Source organism: Salmo salar, chromosome ssa11, assembly GCF_905237065.1.
Source record: "Salmo salar chromosome ssa11, Ssal_v3.1, whole genome shotgun sequence".
NCBI lineage: Eukaryota > Metazoa > Chordata > Actinopteri > Salmoniformes > Salmonidae > Salmo > Salmo salar.
Window position 1 is genome coordinate 62512226 of NC_059452.1, and position 20358 is coordinate 62532583.

The 20358-nt window shown below is 40.9% G+C and overlaps 1 long non-coding RNA gene across 1 annotated transcript; it reads right to left on the reverse strand.

Annotated features, from left to right (window-relative positions):
* Positions 1-298: 298 nt before the first annotated feature.
* LOC106562883 (uncharacterized) lies at positions 299-17225 on the reverse strand. Its single transcript, XR_001319124.2, has 3 exons — positions 16966-17225; positions 1232-1341; positions 299-774 (listed from the first exon to the last, which is right to left on the reverse strand). It is a non-coding gene; the product is annotated as an uncharacterized lncRNA (long non-coding RNA).
* Between the last annotated feature and the right edge of the window lie 3133 nt (positions 17226-20358).

The window sequence follows — 20358 nt, forward strand, 5'->3', positions numbered from 1 at the left end:
GTTTCAGCCTGGGGCTGGAATGACGACATTCTGTTTTTTCCCGGGCTCTGAGCGCCAATGGACGACGTGGGAAGTGTCACGTTAGAGCAGAGATCCTTAGTAAATGATAGAGATGGAAAAGAAGTTCAAGAAATGGTCAGACAGGCCACTTCCTGTAAAGGAATCTCTCAGGTTTTGACCTGCCATATGAGTTCTGTTATACTCACAGACACCATTCAAACAGTTTTAGAAAATTTAGGGTGTTTTCTATCCATATGTAATAAGTATATGCATATTCTAGTTACTGGGTAGGAGTGGTAACCAGATTAAATCGGGTATGTTTTTTATCCAGCCGTGTCAATACTGCCCCCTAGCCCTAACAGGTTAATTTACCCTTGGTGACCTGTGATAGAGACATTGTCCTACAGGTAATAGTTATTCTTGTTCTTAAAATCACTGGCGTTCAACAAACAGGTTACTATCTACACAAAGTGTTCAACTACTGTAGGTTTCCTTTATAATGGATTCCAACATATGATTGTCAGAACCTCATTGAAGAGCAAGAACATCTCTGTATTGTTATTATTTTTGCAGAACATCTTCTTGAACATGTGACTAGCGGTAACAAAGTGGCACTGTAATTTTGACTGAACACTTCAAGCAGTTCAGGGACAATGGATAAGCCTGCCCTCCTGTTCCTCATCAGTACAGTTACTAATATTAGCAGTATCATTGGGGATGATATTCCTTTTCGGTTTCTATCAGCTATGGAGACAGGTCATCAGCCAGAACCGCCTGTGAAAAAGGAGCACAAATTATGCAAAATGGACAGCATGGATGGAAACCTAAAATACAGATGATCAATGTACAACTCATAAGTAAACTAGTCACAATTCAATTCACTTCTGTTTTTTATTGTTCACACTAACTGTATGCTCCGGTTTAGTGCATGTTGTCGTAACCAATCACTCATTCACTCCATTTACCCAAGTGTGGTCTTATTGAGTAGTTCAATTAGGTGTTGCAGCACAGATAGGGATGACAATGTCCACACTGTTGTCCATTAGGCAAGAAATAGGAACACTGAACTAGATTAACCAAATGTACAATTCCATTGCTCTTTAGTCCATTCTATGAAGGGGAGTAGCCAGTGCAGACCACTGGAAGGGGGGGGGGAATCAGGGTATCAATACATCTTTCAGCCATGTTGGTACCCCTTCAGGCCTTGCTTCCTATGGGAGAACATCCTTACCCGTCAGATGGTGGACAACTTGGTCAACAGCATCTGGAAGACAGGAGGAAGCAGCTTCTGCTGGAGGAGCTGTTGGGGTTGCCCGTACACAGAAATGTCATCATAGTTTCCTTAGGGTTGGAACACAAAATAGATTAATTGAAAGGCACACTGTCAGGTCTGGGGAAAATGAGCTAATATAGAAAAGGCTTTTCTTCCAAAAATACCTTTTGTAGCCTTCAAATCAGACAACAGGAACTCATAATCAATTTCTATCATAGATTATCTGCCCCTTACAAAGTCTCTGTTACTGTCCCCTGCGATATAATAATTAAATACTGTAAGGTTGACGTTTACTGGCATGCAAACGAAAGCTTGACTTACAATAAACGAAATGTAACAGACAATAACTCAGTGGGGGAGGATCATGGGACTACAATAGGAATAGAATTATATTTTTATTATACTGTGTACACTTCCATGTCATAGACTAGAGTTATATTGAGGGAGTTTAATTCAACTGGAACGGGGTGCACCGGGCTATGGCTCGTGACATGAATGGCCGAAAGCGGTGAGGGAGGAGCGCCCTGCTCAACACGAACAGTAATCTGCGCCGCCAAGTCATATCGTCAACAAGACATCATGGTTCATTGTTCAGAAACATGCAAAATGTATTTTCCATAAAGTATATGATAGAATTTTACTAGTTTTACTTGGGAAGGCAAATAAAGGTAAATATGAGTTTTTTTTACCAAGAGCAAACAACACTCTGAATCCTAAATCATTACTCCACATTCTTGACAAACGTCACTTTGTTTTGAGCCGGCTTCACCAGGGCACCCGGCTCACACCTGGGAGGCAGCCCGATTTTCAAAACAATCACTTTCACCTGGTGCAATCTCTGCCCACCCAGGCCAGCTTAATTGAATCCCCTCATTGTAATATCGCTGTAACCCTCAGCTACAGGAATAGGCGTATAGGTGGTTGAGAGAGTGCATGGGGGTTACATCCCAATTCTCCACCCTTGTCTTATGGTGTGCACTTGCAAACTCCTCATCATGGAAGTTTGAAAGTGCACACTTTGGTAAAAGGGAGGACAATCAGGACAAAAATCCAACTCATTGAGTACTGCCTATGAGGAGAAAGGGGGCTCCACACATGGTCTGTTCACAGAGTGACACAATGTGTCTTTGGGTTGCACAATCACTGCCAAATAATGACTTGTAATGACTTGCAAACGGTTTTAAAACGGTTTTTACCAGGTAAGCTGACTGAGAACACATTCTCATTTACAGCAACAACCTGGGGAATAGTCACAGGGGAGAGGAGAGGGGATGAATGAGCCAATTGTAAGCTGGGGATGATTAGGTGACCTTGATGGTATGAGGGCCAGATTGAGAATTTAGCCAGGACACCGGGGTTAACACCCCTACTGTTACGATAAGTTCCATGGGATATTTAGTGACCACAGAGTCAGGACACCCGTTTAACGTCCCATCCGAAAGACGGCACCCTACACAGGGCAATGTCCAGGGACCGACCAGGACCAATCAGGACCAACCCTGCTTAGCTTCAGAAGCAAGCCTGCAGTGAGATGCAGGGTGGTATGCTGCTGGTATCTACCTCTATGCTTGCAACCTCTGCCTCTGATCTATCCAAGTAATAGTACCTAATATGGGATACCTACTTCCACAATGTCTTGTTGTGAAGGTAACTAGCTAGCTACGCTAGCCAGTGCCAGTGGGCTAGCCAGTAACGCCTCTTCATAGCCAATTAGGTACTAGCAAGCTAGCCTTTGATCATGACTCTCAGTTCCATTACATTACACATTGGACATAGGTGCTTCTGTAGGGGGGAGTTTTGTTAAGATCAACGAAACATGGTCTGAACATTACATGCATCGCTTGTGGTATAGTTTTGGAAGCGTGAGGACCTAATCTTTCATATCAGGCCTAAAATAAAATAAAAAGGTTAAATTGATACACACCTTGATAGGGTTAGGGTTCCCACACGGCCCTATCTCCATGCTCAAGAGGTGACCACCTGTGCTAATTAGCTATCTAGAATGCTTCAAACACCTGTGAGTAAGCGTACCTGTATTGATTTGGGCAATACTGCTACAGTAAGTGTGTCTTTTTTATTTGAAGGATTCGTTCTCGCTGGTGAAAGATAAGGGCCATATGTTTTGAAAGCTGTATCACAAGATATGATTACTGAAGTTTCTAAACATTAAAACACAGCGTTGGGATTGTAGTTCACATGAGGCAGTCGTTGGCGAATCTAATGGTTGAGAACTCTAGGGGAGACGGCAGAAAGCTGCCAAAAGCTTTCTAAAGCTACTAGCTAGCTATGTTACCTACTGGTAGCTAGCTACATTACATAGCCAATTAGCCATATTAGCTAGGCTTTATAGTCCCCACTCACAAACTCCTCGCACACACTGGATGTTCTTCTTCTGTGGGGTTTCTCACTGGCTGTTGCCGGGATAGCCTAAACACATGCCATATCAATACAGCTACAACCGAAAGCGACTGTTGACAGCAAGCACAGGCAAAGTCTTCTGCCTCAGATTACCGGAACCCCGCCCACAGTGTTTGATTGACACCCAAGTCAAAAACGATAACGAAATATAGGAAAGTAAATAGCAAAATGAAGCATTGCAATTGATTTATGGAATTTGATTGACCATTACAATTTTGACAGTCTTAAACCACACAGAGTATGTAAAAAAATGGTGAATTGCAAATTGAGAATTATTTTTATATTTGTCACAATTCATGCTATCACAACAAGCAAATGAAATGGCAAACATAATAAATGATTTGTCATTTAAGCATTTAGTGATGCATCAGTGTTGTACTGGATAGCACCATGGAAATGAAATATCAAACACAATTTGCTATTTCTTTTTCAAATTGTCAGATATTATGCATACTCAATCATGAAAATGATAATGCAATATCTTTTTTTGCATTTCAATTAGAATTGTCACAAAAAAATGCATACTCATTTAGGAAAAGGAATTGCAAACATGTTTTACAGTCTCCTAACCAATTGTGCTATTCTGTGTGTTTTTTTGGGTTATTTGTAACTTATTTTGCACGTAATGTTTCTGCCATCACAGGTGGTGAGTGAGTAATTTGCATTTACCATCGGTACTATTAGCCAACGTACAATCATTCGAAAATAAAACAGACTAACAACAAGCATGTATATCCTACCAACGGGACGGTAATATCTTATGTTTCACCGAGTCTTGGATGAACGACGACATGAATAACATACACTGTAATGGCAGGATAGAACAGTAGCCTCTGGTAAAACAAGGGGTGGCATCTATGTACAGTTGAAGTCGGAGGTTTACAAACACTTAGGTTGGAGTCATTAAAACTCGTTTTTCAACCACTCCACAAATTTCTTGTTAACAAACTATAGTTTTGGCAAGTCGGTTAGGACATCTACTTTGTGCATGACACAAGTAATTTTTCCAACAATTGTTTACAGACAGATTATTTCACTTATAATTCACTGTATCACAATTCCAGTGGGTCAGAAGTTTACATACACTAAGTTGACTGTGCCTTTAAACAGCTTGGAAAATTCCAGAAAATAATGTCATGGCTTTAGAAGCTTTTGATTGGCTAATTGACATAATTTGAGTCAATTGGAGATGTACCTGTGGATGTATTTCAAGGCCTACCTTCAAGCTCAGTGCCTCTTTGCTTGACATCATGGGAAAATCAAAAGAAATAAGCCAAAAAATGGTACACCTCCACAAGTCTGGTTCATCCTTGAGAGCAATTTCCAAAGGCCTGAAGGTACCATGTTCAACTGTACAAACAATAGTACGCAAGTATAAACACCATGGGACCACGCAGCCGTCATACCACTCAGGAAGGAGACGCGTTCTGTCTCCTAGAGATGAACGTACTTTGATGCGAAAAGTGCAAATCAATCCCAGAACAACAGCAAAGGACCTTGTGAAGTTGCTGGAGGAAACAGGTACAAAAGTATCTATATCCACAGTAAAACGAGTCCTAAATCGACATAACCTGAAAGGCTGCTCAGCAAGGAAGAAGGCACTGCTCCAAAACTGCCATAAAAAAAGCCAGACTACAGTTTGCAACTGCACATGGGGATAAAGATTGTACTTTTTGGAGAAATGTCCTCTGGTCTGATGAAACAAAAATAGAACTGTTTGGCCATAATGACCATCATTATGTTTGGAGGAAAAAGGGGGAGGCTTGCAAGCCAAAAAACACCATCCCAACCGTGAAGCACGGGGGGGGGCAGCATCATGTTGTGGGGGGGATTTGCTGCAGGAGGGACTGGTGCACTTCACAAAATAGATGGCATCATGAGGTAGGAAAATTATGTGGATATATTGAAGCAACATCTCATGACATCAATCAGGAAGTTAAAGCTTGGTCACAAATGGATCTTCCAAATGGACATTGACCCCAAGCATGCTTCCAAAGTTGTGGCAAAATGGCTTAACCTGTTGGGTCTAGGGGGCAGCATTTGCACGTCTGGATAAAAAAAATGTACCCGATTTAATCTGGTTACTAATCCTACCCAGTAACTAGAATATGCATATACTTATTATATATGGATAGAAAACACTCTAAAGTTTCCAAAACTGTTTGAATGGTGTCTGTGAGTATAACAGAACTCATTTGGCAGGCAAAACCCTGAGACATTTTCTGACAGGAAGTGGATACCTGATGTGTTGTATTGACTTCAAACCTATCCCATTGAAAAACACAGGGGTTTAGGAATATTTTGGCACTTCCTATTGCTTCCACTAGATGTCACCAGCCTTTACAAAGTGTTTTGAGTCTTCTGGAGGGAGATCTGACCGAACAAGAGCCATGGAACGGTGATGTCCCATTAGACACCTGGCGCGCTACTTCATGTTGGGTACCCTCGTTCCAATACGTTATAAAAGGCTATGCATTCGTCCACCTTGAATATTATTCATGTTCTGGTTAAAAAAGGCCCTAATGATTTATGCTATACAACGTTTGACATGTTTGAACGAACGGAAATATATTTTTTCCCCTCGTTCATGACGAAGAGTCCGGCTGGCTTACATCATGTGCTAACGAGACGGAGATTTTTGGACATAAATGATGAGCTTTTTTTGAACAAAACTACATTCGTTATGGACCTGTGATACCTGGAAGTGACATCTGATGAAGAGAATCAAAGGTAATGGATTATTTACATAGTATTTTCGATTTTAGATCTCCCCAACATGACGTCTAGTCTGTATCGCAACGCGTATTTTTCTGGGCACAGTGCTCAGATTATTGCAAAGTGTGATTTCCCAGTAAGGTTATTTTTAAATCTGGCAAGTTGATTGCGTTCAAAAGATGTAAATCTATAATTCTTTAAATGACAATATAATATTTTACCAATGTTTTCTAATTTTAATTATTTAATTTGTGACGCTGACTTGACTGCCGGTTATTGGAGGGAAACGATTTCCTCAACATCAATGCCATAGTAAAACGCTGTTTTTGTATATAAATATGAACTTGATAGAACTAAAAATGCATGCATTGTCTAACATAATGTCCTAGGAGTGTCATCTGATGGAGATTGTAAAAGGTTAGTGTATCATTTTAGCTGGTTTTATGGTTTTGGTGACCCTGTCTTTGACTTGACAAAACATTACACACAACTCTTGTAAATGTACTGTCCTAACATACTCTAAATTTATGCTTTCGCCGTAAAACCTTTTTGAAATCGTAAAACGTGGTTAGATTAAGGAGATGTTTATCTTTCAAATGGTGTAACATAGTTGTATTTTTGAAAAATTTGAATTTTGACATTTATTTGGATTCAAATTTGCCGCTCTTGAAATGCACCTGCTGTTGATGGAGTGCACCACGGGTGGCACGCTAGCGTCCCACCTAGCCCCAAGAGGTTAAGGGCAACAAAGTCAAGCTATTGGAGTGGCCATCACAAAGCCCTGACCTCAATCTTATAGAAAATTTGTTGGCAGAACTGAAAAAAGTGTGTGCGAGCAAGGAGGTCTATAAACCTGATTCAGTTACACCAGCTTTGTCAGGAGGAATGGGCCAAGATTCACCCAACTTATTGTGGGAAGGTTGTGGAAGGCTACCCGAAACGTTTGACCCAAGTTAAACAATTTAAAGGCAATGCTACCAAATACTAATTGAGTGTATGTAAACTTCTGACCTACTGGGAATGTGATGAAAGAAATAAAAGCTGAAATAAATGACTCTCTCTGCTATTATTCTGACATTTCACATACTTAAAATAAAGTGGTGATCCTAACTGACCTAAGACAGGGAATTTTTACGTGGATTAAATGTCAGGAATTGTGAAAAACTGAGTTTAAATGTATTTGGCTAAGGTGTATGTAAACTTCAGACTTCAACTGCATATTTGCAAACAACAGCTGGTGCACAATATCTAAGGAAGTCTTGAGGTTTTGCTCACCTGAGGTAGAGTATCTCATGATAAGCTGTAGACCACACTATTTATCAAGAGAGTTTTCATCTATATTTTTCATAGATATCTATTTACCACCACAAACTGATGCTGGCACTAAGACCGCACTCAATGAACTATATACGGCCATAAGCAAACAGGAAAACACTCATCCAGAGGTGGCGCTCCTAGTTTCTAGGGATTTTAATGTTGGGAAACTTAAATCCGTTTTACCTCATTTCTACCAGCATGTTAAATGTGCAACCAGAGGGAAAAAAATCTCTAGACCACCTTTACTCCACACACAGAGATGCATAAAAGCTCTCCTCGCCCTCCATTTGGCAAATCTGACCATATTCCTGTTTACAAGAAAAAACTAAACCAGGAAGCACCAGTGACTTGGTCAATAAGTGGTCAGATAATGCTAAGCTACAGGACAGTTTTGCTAGCATAGACTGGAATATGTTCTGGGATTCTTCCGAGGGCATTGATGAGTACACCACATCAGTCACTGGCTTCATCAATAAGTGCATCGATGACGTCGTCCACACAGTGACCATACGTACATACCCCAAACAGAAGCCATGGATTACAGGCAACATCCGCACTGAGCTAAAGGGTAGAGCTGTTGCTTTCAAGGAGGGGGACTCTAACCCGGATGCTTATAAGAAATCCCGCTATGCCCTCTGACGAACCATCAAACAGGCAAAGCGTCAATACAGGAATAAGATCGAATCGTACTACACCAGCTCCGACACTCATCGGATGTGGCAGGGCTTGAAAACTATTACAGACTACAAAGGGAAGCAGAGCCGCGTGCTGCCCAGTGACACGAGCTTAAAAGACGACCTAAATTGCTTCTATGCTTGCTTCGAGGCAAGTAACACTGAAACATGCATGAGAGCATCAGCTGTTCCGGACGACTGTGTGATCCCGCTCTCCGTAGCCGATGTAAGTAAGACCTTTAAACAGGTCAACATTTACAAGGCCGCAGGGCCAGACAGATTACCAGGACGTGTACTCCATGCATGCGCTGACCAAATGACAAGTGACTTGACTGACATTTTCAACCTCTCCCTGTCTGAATCTGTAATACCAACATGTTTCAAGCAAACCAACATAGTGTTCTTGGGCAAAGGGACTAAGGTAACCTGCCTAAATAACTACCGACCAGTAGCACTCACACCTGCAACCATAAAGTGCTTTGAAAGGCTGGTCATGGCCCTATCAACACCATTATCCCCAAAACCCTAGACACACTCGGATTTGCATACCGCCCCAAAATATCCACAGTTGATGCCATCTCTATTGCACTCCACACTGCCGTTTCCCACCTGGACAAAAGGAACACCTACGTGAGAATGCTATTCATTAACGACAGCTCGGCGTTCAACACCATAGTGCCCTCAAAGCTCATCACTAAGCTAAGGACCCTGGGACAAAACACCTCCCTCTGCAACTGGATCCTGGACATCCTGACGGGCCACCCCCAGGTGGTAAGGGTAGGTAACAACTCATCCTCTATGCTGATCCTCAACACGGGGGCCCATCAGGGGTGCGTGCTCAGTCCCCTCCTGTACTCCCTGTTCACTCATTACTGCATGGCAGGCATGACTCCAACACCATCATTAAGTTTGCTGATGACACAACAGTGGTAGGCCTGATCACAGACAACGATGAGACAGGCTATAGGGAGGAGGTCAGAGACCTGGCCATGTGGTGCCACAACCTCTCCTTCAATGTAATCAAGACAAAGGACATGATTGTGGAATACAGAAAAAGGAGGCCCGACCACGCCCCCATTCTCATCGACGGGGCTGTAGTGGAGCAGGTTGAGAGCTTCAAGTTCGTTGGTGTCCACATACAGTCATGAGGAGGGCACAACAAAACCTATTCCCCCTCAGGAGACTGAAAAGATTTGGCATGGGCCCTCAAAAAGTTCTACAGCTGCACCATCGACAGCATCCTGACTGGTTGCATCACTGCCTGGTATGGCAACTGCTTGGCCTCTGACCGCAAGGCACTACAGAGGGATGTGCGTAACGACCCAGTACATCACTGAGGCCAAGCTTCCTGCCATCCAAGACCTCTATACCAGGTGATCAGAGAAAGGCCATAAAAACTGTCCCTAAGCCTAACTAACTAACCCTAAGTCCAGCCACTCTAGTCATGACTGTTCTCTCTGCTACAGCACGGCAAGCGGTACCGGAATGCAAGTCTAGGTCCAAAAGGCTTCTCAACAGCTTCTACCCCAAGCCATAAGACTCATGAACAGCTAATCAAATGGCTACCCAGACTATTTGTATTTTCCCCACCCCCCTCTTTTACACTGCTGCTATTCTCTGATTATTATCTATGCATAGTCACTTTAACTCTACCTACCTGTACATATTACCTCCATTACCTCAACTAACCGGTGCCCCTGAACATTGATTCTGTACCGGTACCCCCTGTATATAGCCTCGCTATTGTTATTTTACTGCTGCTCTTAAATTATTTGTTACTTTTATTTCTTACTTATCCATTTCTTTTACTTATCACGTATTTTTCTTAAAACTGCATTGTTGGTTAAGGGCTAGTAAGTAAGCATTGTAAGGTCTACACCTGTTGTTTTCAGCACATGTGACAAATACAATTTTATTTTATTTGATATTGATTTATAATTTGCCCATGTACCTTTCCAATTGAGTTTCAGCAGCTAAATGTTTCCATACCCAGCTAGAGACATTTCCATGGAAACGAATCCATTGGCTGAGGGTGGATGGGATGTGGAGGGCTATGAAGAGGTCATAACATGCAGTTTCCTTGGAAACTGCGCACATTGCTCTGGCCTTGTGCCCTCCCTTTCTCCGACTGGCGCTCGCAAGGGGGTCAGGGTTTTTTAATTGGCTGAAATTTTGTCTCTATGCTTGACACCTCCTCCGTGACAGTCTCAAGCTCTTAAAGGTGAAGGGAAAGGCAATTCTATACCGTTCATTAAATTTGTGTCAAGTCAATCGATCAATAATATAAAAAATAAATATATGGGAAATAGAAATTTAAAAAATGGATGGTGTGGGGTTGAGTGGAGCTGAAGGGTGGGACTAAAAACAACAAGATAGCTCAAGTCAAATATACTGTGGCCATAAAATGTATATGTTCAGACCTTTTGTGAAACAGCAAAGTTAAAAAGATATGGCAAATAGAAATGTAACTGGATGTTCTTCAGACATAGATGGGAGGGATTGAGGGTAGCTGAATGACGGGATTGAAAACAAACAGAAGATAACTATTGTAAAATATATTGTGTCCATAAAATGTATATAGTTTGAATAAGCTGGAAGTAGAAGCCTAAGTGTTGTTGTCCATTAGTTTACTCCAATTAAGGGAGGGGTGGAAGGGTTAGGGCAAAATAATAAAGGAAAAATATATTAACTCAGCAAAAAAACAGTGTTAATTTTCAGCAAACTTAACGTGTGTAAATATTTGTAAGAACATAACAAGATTCAACAACTGAGACAAACTGAACAAGTTCCACAGACATGTGAGTAACAGAAATTGAATAATGTGTCCCTGAACAAAGGGGTGGTCAACATCAAAAGTAAGAGTCAGTATCTGGTGTGGCCACCAGCTGCATTAAGTACTGCAGTGCATCTCCTCCTCATGGACTGCACCAGATTTGCCAGTTCTTTCTGTGAGATGTTACCCCACTCTTCCTCCAAGGCACCTGCAAGTTCCCGTACATTTCTGGGGGGAATGGCCCTCACCCTCAGATCAAACATGTCCCAGATGTGCCCAGATCCGGGCTCTTCGCTGGCCATGGCAGAACACTGACATTCCTGTCTCGAAATCATGCACAGAACGAGCAGTGTAGCTGGTGGCATTGTCATGCTGGAGGGTCATGTCAGGATGAGCCTGCAGGAAGGGTACCACATGAGGAACGAGGATGTGTTCCCTGTAACGCACAGCATTGAGATTGCCTGCAATGACAACAAGCTCAGTCTGATGATGTTGTGACATACCGCCCCAGACCATGAAGGACCATCCACCTCCAAATCGATCCCGCTCCAGAGTACGGGCCTCGGTGTAACGCTTATTCCTTTGACGATAAATTAAAATCCGACCATCACCCCTGGTGAGACAAAACCGCGACTCGTCAGTGAAGAGCACTTTTTGCCAGTCCTGTCTGGTCCAGCGATGGTGGGTTTGTGCCCATAGGCGATGTTGTTGCCGGTGATGTCTGGTTAGGACCTGCCTTACAACAGGCCTACAAACCCTCAGGCCAGCCTCTCTCAGACTATTGTGGACAGTCTGAGCACTGGTCTGCCACTGTGAGGACGATCAGCTGTCCGTCCTGTCTCCCTGTAGTGCTGTCTTAGGCGTCTCACAGTACAGACATTGCAATTTATTGCCCTGGCCACATCTGCAGTAGGCAAATTATATTTTATATTTGAGACACTTCAAAGTTGCCACCCTTTGACTTGATAACAGCTTTGCACACTCTTGGTATTCTCTCAACCAGCTTCATTAAGTAGTCACCTGGAATGCATTTCAATTAACAGGTGTGCCTTGTTAAAAGTTAATTTGTGGAATCTCTTTCCTTCTTAATGTGTTTAAGACAATCAGTTGTGTTGTGCCAAGGTAGGGGTGGTATACAGAAGATAAACCTATTTAGTAAAATACCAAGTAAATATTATGGCAAGAACAAGCTCAAATAATCAGAGAAAAGACAGTCCATCATTACTTCAAGACAAGAAGATCAGTCAATCTGGAAAATTACAAGAACTTTGAAAGTTTCTTCAAGTGCAGTCGCAAAAACCATCAAGCGCCATGATGAAACTGGCTCCCATGAGGACCGCCACAGGAAATTAAGACCCAGAGTTACCTCTACTGCCGAGGATAAGTTCATTAGAGTTACCAGCCTCAGAAATCGGCAATTAACTGCACCTCAGAACTGCACCTCAGAAGTAACAGACACATCTCAACATCAACTGTTCAGAGGAGACTGCATGAATCAGGCCTTCATGGTCAAATTGCTGCAAAGAAACCACTACTAAAGGACACCAATAAGAAGGAGAGACTTGCTTAGGCCAAGAAACACAAGCAATGGACATTAGACCGGTGGAAATCTGTCCTTTGTTCTGACGCATCCAAATTTGAGATTTTTGGTTCCAACCACCGTGTCTTTGTGAGACGCAGAATAGGTGAACGGATTATCTCTGCATGTGTGGTTCCCTCTGTGAAGCATGGAGGAGGAGCTGTGATGGTGTGGGGGTGGTTTGCTAGTTTCACTGCCAGTGATTTATTTAGAATTCAGGGAACACTTAACCAGCATGGCTACCACAGCATTCTGCAGTGATAAGCCATCGCATCTGGTTTGCGCTTAGTGGGACTATAATTTGTTTTCAACAGGACAATGACCCAACACACTTCCAGGCTATTTGACCAAGAATGTGAGTGATGGAGTGCTGCATCAGATTACCTGGCCTTCACAATCACCCGACCTCAACCCAATTGAGATGGTTTGGATGAGTTGGATCGCAGAGTGAAGGAAAAGCAGCCAACAAGTGCTCAGCATAAGTGGGAACTCCTTCAAGACTGTTGGGAAAGGATTCCAGGTGAAGCTGGTGGCTACTTTGAAGAATCTAAAATCTAAAATATATTTTGATTTGTTTTGCACTTTTTTGGTTACTACATGATTCCATATGTGGAATTTCATCATTTTATTATACAATGTAGAAAACAGTACAAATAAAGAAAAATCCTTGAATGAGTAGGTGTGTCCAAACTTTTGACTGGTACTGTATATTTTAGAAGCTGTATTTAAAATTGTATGACAATATTTTAGGTTGACAATATTCTATTACTCAATTTCTGATATATCACAAGCCATACTTTCATTTTCCTGCATAAATAAAATCAGGATTATGCCTCTACTGCCATTCATTCCAATAGGTCATTGTCAATAAAATGTCACAATACGGTGCATAGCGTTCGATTTGGCATTTGGGGGCCAAGGAACCCCCTGCTAAAACCATTGACCAACTACGTGCCTTTTTCAAGGAATTGTTAAATAAATGTTATAACTATTTGGTTTTATTATCATCACCTTTTGAAGAGCATAGTCAGAACTACACATTTCCAATTATTTCACATTGTGTTCTATCATCAGAGTTGTACAGCAAGAAACTGCATGCTTTTCATTATCAGTAAACATTAATTGATCATGTAATTTCAGATATTTAGAGTGTTTCTCCTATCCATTTGGCAAACAACATGTATTTAGCTTGCTTCATCCGAGATGAGGCATTTGGAACGAGCTTGACATCGGCAAGTCCTCATCCTGGTAAAGTTGCCATAAAGACTACTGTCATCACCACTACAGATGGCAAGGAAATCAAACAATATTTGGATATAGCCATCCAGTTCAGGGGTAGGCAACCCTGGTCCTGCAGTGCCGCAGGCTCTTCATGTTTTCGAAGTAACCAGGTGTTTTGAATGTAGGCAATCACTGAATTGATCAATTGGCTCAGTTGGTCAGGTCTAGCGCCTAGTTGGAACAAAATCCTCCACAACCTGCAGCACTCCAGGAACAGGGTTGCCTACCCCTGATCTAGTTATCCCATGAAAGTTCTCTGGTTAACTAGCCATATTGAGGTGATCTGTTATTAGCTAGCCAATTTGACGTGGTCCATCAATCAATGTAGTATTTCATGTCAGCAGCAAATCGTGACTAAACACTTCAAAACAAGGTTGAAAAGAGGATAATGTTGGCTAACTTCCCTAGGTAGGCCTATGTTGGTTTGAGAAAAAAGTACATTAAGTCTAGTTACCACTATGTTTAGCCAACTGTAGCTACAAAGCTTTTACCGGTCGCTTGCCTTGCAAAGTAAACATTATCAGCTAACAGTACATCGGCAAATGCGCTCTTCTACTGCTTGACAGGCAGAGCGTGTAATTTAACCTAAAGCACTAATACTTGTCAGGTATAGTTAACTTTTATTTTATATCACTCAAATATCCAATTAATGGTGGCCAATATTGAGAGATACTATGAGGCTACCCTATCTGAAATTACATAATCATTTGATCATGAAAATAATACTTGCTGTATAACTGATTTATAGAGCTAAATGTGCGCAATTGTTTTGAATGGAATAATCTGAAATCTGTAGTTCTGACTATGCTCTTCAAGATGTGATGATATTACAACCAACTAGTTATAACATTTATTTAACAATCCCTTGAAAACGGCATGCAGTTGTCAATGGTTTTAGCAGTGATGGGGGTCTCCTTGGCCCCCAGCAGGCAAATCAAACATTCTGCACCTTATTGTGACGTTTTATTGATAACGACCTGTTAGACAGGTTTGGATTTCTCCCTGACCAATATGGCTGCCATTTCTACCCCATTCTGGAACTTTAAGGGTTTATGACATTGCCCCTCTAGTAATTTAATAGGATCTCTATGTGTGCACCACTGTTCCACACAAATATTAATGTGGGTTTCATTCCTTTAATTGGTTGCTAATGTTATATGAAGTTAGCCTGGGCTAAAATAAATGGAGGCATAAACCCATTTCAACCTATTAAGCCTAATACAAAGTATCTAGTGCCCAATACAAACAATATTCCCTATAATTAATAACAAAGGAAAATAAAGTTATTATTGTTTTTTGATCATGTTGTCTGTATTTACTTAATCATAGGCAGTAGAATATAAAAAGCACAACAGGTAATATATAGGGAATATCGCTGTGTTCGTAACCAAGTGTAAATTTACCACAAAAGACTGGGAAAAATCCACTTGAACGGCCCTCCAACTGGTAATTGCTAGTGGGAAACTAATTCATCTATCATCCTGAGCAGGAACTCAAGTCCTTTTGTTCACCTGACCTAGAATTCCTTACAATCAAATGCCGACTGCATTATCTTCCAAGAGAATTCTATTTGAATTCTGTTTTAAGTTCCTCGGCGTACATATCACGGACAAACTGAAATGGTCCACCCACACAGACAGCGTGGCGAAGAAGGCGTAACAACGCCTCTTCAACCTCAGGAGGCTAAAGAAATTTGGCTTGTCACCTAAAACACTCAAACTTTTACAGATGCATAATCGAGAGCATCCTTTCGGGCTGTATCACCGCCTGGTATGGCAACTGCACCACCCTCAACCGTAAGGCTCTCCAGAGGGTAGTGTGGTCTGCACAATGCATCACCGGGTGCAAACTACCTGCCCTCCAGGACACCTACAGCACCCATTGTCACAGGAAGGCCAAAAAGATCATCAAGGACAACAACCACCCGAGCCACTGCCTGTTCCCCTGCGATCATCCAGAAGGCGAGGTCAGTACCGGTGCATCAAAGCTGGGACCGTGAGACTGAAAAACAGCTTCTATCTCAAGGCCATCAGACTATTAAACAGCCATCACTAACATAGAAAGGTTGCTGCCAACACTCAGACTCAAATCTCTGGCCACTTTAATAAATGGACTTAATAAAGATATCACTAGTCACTTTAAATAACGCCACTTTAATAATGTTTACATATCCTACAATACTCATCTGATAGGTATATACTGTATTCTATACCATCTACTGCATCTTGCCGATGCCGCACGGCCATCGCTCATCCATATATTTATATGTACATATACTAATTCATCCCTTTACATTTGTGTGTATAAGGTAGTTGTTGTGAATTTGTTAGATTACTTGTTAGATATTACTGCACGGTCAGAACTAGAAGCACAAGAATTTCGCTACACTTTCATTAACATCTGCTAACCATGTGTATGTGACCAATAACATTTGATTTGAGCTCCCACATGCTGACATCTGACATCCCCTACTAATGCTCTCCATAACAGCATTTTCGGCAGTTAATTGCAACAACATTTTATTTATAAAAAGTAATCTATTAATTTGGTTTTTGAACACAATCATTTGTTTACACACATGATAGCTATATTTATAGTTTATACAGCTTATCAGCGTTTCTCAACAGAGTTCAAAGCATGTGAATGCATCCAAATGGTATTTACAACTTCACAACCGGTAAATTCCTTCCTCCAACATAATTACAAACCCAGCATTAGTCACAGCTGGGATGGTACAGGGCATAACCTTATCAAAGCATTATCTATCAACTAGCACAAAGCATGATATATTTATAGACCAAAAGAGCTTGTTGAAATCTTTTTCGATTCAGACATCACAAGAGGATATACATTGCGCATTATATATGTATTTATCTAGACGGCACTTTCCATAAAACATGAGTTGATTAATATAGAGGATAGAACTTTACCATACCGTTACAACACATCATCGTCATAGGCTGCAACGCATCGGCTAAAGGCTACACATCTTGCCAAAAACAACCAAAGAACTGTGCTATTTTGGTCAATAACGTGATTTTTGTCTGATCTATCAAAAATCAGTCACATAGATATCAGATACGAGGCAAGTCGTGGGAAAATAAGCATCTTCTCAGCAAATCCTGTGCACCCCGTGAAGAGTTTTCTGTCCAAAATTACCAGAAATAACGTAGGCGAGCGGCTCTCTGAAGCATCAACTGGCGATTTATGTTAAGTTTATTACTTTGCCTTTAAGTTCAGAAGGCATCGTTCTACCAAGCACCGAAAGCTCCGCCCCTGATATTTTACCTTCAAATCCCTCCTGCCACTGGACTGCCTACAAGTGTCTGGGTAACAAAAATCACAATTCGCACAATGCATTCATGTGAGGTCTTTTAGCCTACTTTTCTGACTTAATTTGAGGGACTTTTTATGGAGGCATATTATATCACAATAATATTCCATGTTGCATCACTTGCAAGAGTTTGAATTCACACGCGGTATGTTATTTCTGCGCATTTATGTCTTGAGTTGTGGTTAAAAATCAAGAATGAATATGAAGCAGGAATTCTATGAATCAATTTAAAAGCATTGAATAATATTTCATTATGAAAGCGATGGACATTATTTAGCTTAATGTTACCTCCAAACAGTTTTAACAACTTGTTGTTATATATTCAAATATAATATAATTGCAATGTCCTGATAGGGTATTTAATTACCATTTTACTTTTGTGCATAAAAACGTTACGTTGTTATATTGGAGTAGGCCTAATATTATGTATCTATAAAAATGTTGAAGATTACATTTGTTGCACGACGGATGTCATGCATGAAAGACACACCTGAAAAAAACATGTCTGTCGTTGTTGTCAGTAGTCGACTGACGTGACGTGTAAAGACACATGTCAAAAGACAAGAGTGCTGTTCCCGAAAGTCCACCATTGGCGCGTGACACCCTTTACCACTGACAGATACTTTAATTTGAATCTACCAAAAAGTGCCGTTCTTTGCTAGGCACTGGAAAACTTCACCTGTCTTTGTGGTTTAAATAGATGTATATTTGAGTTTTGTATTTTCTATGATTGGTTAAATCAAGCCATCTGAAACACAGACACACAAACTAGAAAGACAAGTGCACTGCACATACATGCACGAAATGCTTAAAACACACACACACACACAGACTGACAAACACAGGGCCAGTTCTAGCCTTTTGGGGGCCTGGAGCAAGATTTGTTTTGGGGGGAGGGCCAGTGGCGGTTCTAGACCATTTCAACTGGGGGGGCCAAGCTGGGGCCAGTTGTACTGTTAGAGGGGCCAGTTACATTTAGACGTTATTGTTGTCATATCGTTTTCTTCACTTGCATTAGCAGGCAAAAGACCATGTTCATAATCATCATCGTTGCCACTGTCTAATAACGGATGTAAAAAAAGAACGATAGCAAAAATGTGTTATGTAAAAATTATTTCATACTCCACATTTAGTGAGGCCACAAGGGGGTCCAAAATGGTTGCCACAGGGGCGCTGGCCCCACCTGCCCCCCCAGAACCGCTAGTGGGGGGGCACCTCACTGTAAAACCTTTTAGTAGCCCCTGTCTTGAGGTTTATTCCCTGCAATTCTACTCATTTTGCTATGGGGCGTAGAGAAAATGTTGCAGTTTTAAAGCAAGTTCTCTGCAATTGTATATATTGTGCCATGGGGCAGAGAGACATTTTTGCAGATTTAAAGCTAATTTCCTGCCATTCTACACACTTAAATAATATATATATATATATATATATATATATATATATATATTTTATTATCATCAAAAATATCGTTATTATTTCCCGCAAACCCTACCACCCCTCCCCCTAATTGGAGTAAACTAATGAACAACAACACTTAGGCTTCCTACTTCCAGCTGATACATACTATATACATTTTATGGACACAATCTATTTAACCTCTCCCATCTATTTCTGATGTCCATCCAGTTTGATTTCTATTTGCCATATATTTTTAACTGTGCTGTTTCATTGATATACTGTACTGTTTCACTGATATAAGTTCTGACATACATTTTACAGATACAGATACATTTGTTATCTTGTTGTTATTGGTCCCACCCTTTAGCTCCATTCAACCACTCCCACCTATCTCTTAACACCATCCATATTGGATTTCTATTTGCCATATATTTTTAAACTGTGCTGTGATGCTTGACAAAAGTACTGAACCTTTCTATTCTCATAGTTTCTACAGATTGTAAATGAAAGATAAATATTTAGCTAAAAGTATTATTACATTTTTGATAGATTGACTATGGCTTTTCAAATCACCCAGTATTGCTATCTTCAGCATTAGTTCTAGGTATATGTTGCAATTCTTCAGCCGTTCCTGGACATGTGACCAAAAACGAGCTACATATGGACAGTACCAAAATAAATGATCTAATGATTCTGCCTCCTCACAGCAAAATCTGCAGAGCTAGGAAGATTGTATCAGCCATATATATAACATTCTATTGGTGGCAAGATTTATACATTTCATACCCCCTTTTTTCCCCAATTTTGATCTTGTCCCATCACTGCAACTCTCCAGCAGGCTCGGGAGGCAAAGGTCGAGTCATGCGTCCTCCGAAACATGACCCGCCAAAGTGCGCTTCTTAACACCCGCCGCTTAACCTAAAAGCCAGTGGCACCAATATGTGGAGGAAACACAGTTCACCTGACGACGAGGTCAGCCTTCAGGTGCCCGGCCCACCACAAGGAGTCCCTAGAGCGCTATGAGTCAAGTAAAGCCCCCCCGGCCAGTGGTGTAAACTACTTAATAAAAATACTTTAAAGTACTAATTTTTGGGGTATTTGTACTTTACTTTACTATTTATATTTTAGACAACTTTCCAGTGCATTCTTCAAGAAAATAATGTACATTTTACTCCATATATTTTCCCTGACACCCAAAAGTACTTGTTACATTTTGGATGCTTAGCAGAACAAAAAATGGTTCAATTCACACATTAATCAAGAGAGCATCCCTGGTCATCCCTACTGCCTTTGATCTGGCAGTAGGGATGACCTACTGCCACTGTAAATTATCTGAGTGTTGGAGTGTGCCACTGGCTATCCATAATTAAAAAAACAAGAACATTGTGCTTTCTGGTTTGATTAATATAAGGATTTTTTAATATTATTTTTACTTTTGACTCTTAAGTATATTTTAGCAATTACATTTACTTTAGATACTTAAGTATATTTAAAACCAAATACTTTTAGACTTTTACTCAAGTAGAATTTTACTGGGTGACTTTCACTTTTACTTGAGTCATTTTCTATTAAGCTACAGTTGAAGTCGGAAGATTA